This window comes from Dendroctonus ponderosae, unplaced genomic scaffold (genome assembly GCF_020466585.1).
Source record: "Dendroctonus ponderosae isolate FM_Combo_2020 unplaced genomic scaffold, Dpon_F_20191213v2 Dpon_F_20191213_1691, whole genome shotgun sequence".
NCBI classification, from domain to species: domain Eukaryota; kingdom Metazoa; phylum Arthropoda; class Insecta; order Coleoptera; family Curculionidae; genus Dendroctonus; species Dendroctonus ponderosae.
This window is the reverse complement of record NW_026017845.1, coordinates 1-1,572: the sequence shown is the minus strand read 5'-3', so window position 1 is coordinate 1,572 and position 1,572 is coordinate 1. Positions and strand designations below refer to the sequence as shown.

At 37.1% G+C, this 1,572-nt stretch overlaps 1 long non-coding RNA gene across 1 annotated transcript; it reads left to right on the top strand.

The window, feature by feature from the left end:
• Window positions 1–502: 502 nt before the first annotated feature.
• LOC125503289 lies at window positions 503–1,465 on the top strand. The gene is made up of 2 exons (XR_007280732.1): window positions 503–831; window positions 890–1,465. It is a non-coding gene; the product is annotated as an uncharacterized LOC125503289 (long non-coding RNA).
• The last annotated feature ends 107 nt before the right edge of the window (window positions 1,466–1,572 follow it).

The following is a 1,572-nucleotide window of genomic DNA, read 5'->3' as shown; positions in this document are numbered from 1 at the left end:
GAATCAGTACTTCGGGTTTAGCGTCAAACAGTCGTTCACCCTTCTCCTTGGTGGTTTGTTCCAGAACATCAAACTGATCGGCCAGTTCCTCAATCTTGTTCGAGATTGCGGTTGCAAATTCAGGCCTCTCCTTGGCGCGTTCCCATTTGGGATGCTCGACGTGCAGCAACTGTCTGGCGAGTTGATTAACTACAGCCACTCTAGGCGCGTTCGAGTTCATCTCTTTTTCAACGCCATCGTAGCGGTGTTTCATGATTTCCACGTCCTCAACGTTCTTTAGTTTACCTTCAACGGTTGACTTCAGGTCTTCCAATTTCTTAGCGTCGTCTTCCATTTTATCTAGCATTTCGTTCATCATCTCTCTGTTGTTGTTCATTTTGTCCATTTTTTCGTCCATTTTCCTACTGTAGTCTTCTATTAGTTCTTCTACTAGTTTCTTATGTCTATTCTACCGCTTTCGTAGTACTTGACCTGGCAACACTGGTCATGTTGTGAAAATTTTAACCATATTTTCCAATAACAAAACAAAGTGGTTACTTAAGTGATTCTAATTTGCTTCACAGGAATTCGTAATGCACAGAGGTTTCGTCGGCTTTTATATTTGGTGCTTTTTACAACCTTGTCTTTTTTTTATCGATTTTCCAACAGCGGTAGGAAATATTTCTTCGATCGATCATATTTGATGGTCATACTCCGGAGTCATAGAAAAGACAAGCCCGGAGTATAGATTATGAGTGAAGTATTTCAGTGCTTATTTTAACAAATATCTTAAATGGAGCATATGTGTGGATGTTATTGTTAATAAGGCAAAAAGGCACTTTATATTTTAAGGTCAGTATGAAGAATTTAGTGGGTGTCAAATACAGCCACCCTTCTGATTATATTTCAGGTTTTAGATGCATCTCATTTAGATTTCGAAGCAGCCCTCTTGAAACCAGTTAACCAAAAAACACTCAACCAATATGCTGAATATAGTTTAATGCGGAGGCCTTTATATTTGCCTGCTTTAGACGAGATCCACCCCTAGAGCAGCATTCTTGGCTGCAGCTACTACCTATGGTGGAGTTGGAGCAGAAAAGGAAAGTTGCAGCTGTAAAAACTAAATCTTTATCTATAGATATTAAAATTTGAAGATGAAAATCCAGTTTGCTGAAATGTTCTTTGTTACACGTATGTACCGATGCTCTTATTTATATGAGCATCTAATTTATTTAAAGATAAATAGGTAGCACCTTTTAAGAAACGTTATCGTTAACTGATGATCATGTTGTTATCATCAATTGTAATTGTAACTGAACTGCTATAAAGATGTTCAGCCGATTATTGATACCTTGCTTTATAACGATGACAAATGTCCGCCAAAAACCATTATTAAATAACGATTTTATTTATTATAACTTATATTTTCCAATGTGTAATGTATGTAACAAGTGTACAAAATATCAAAACATATTTATGCAATTGCTTTGCCAGTGTATTTTTTATCCCATAACCCTAAAAAGTCTAAAATAAAATTGAATATGGCGCCAAATTGAAAGCTAGGTGTCTCAGACCGCAAGAGCGCTGCCAGCG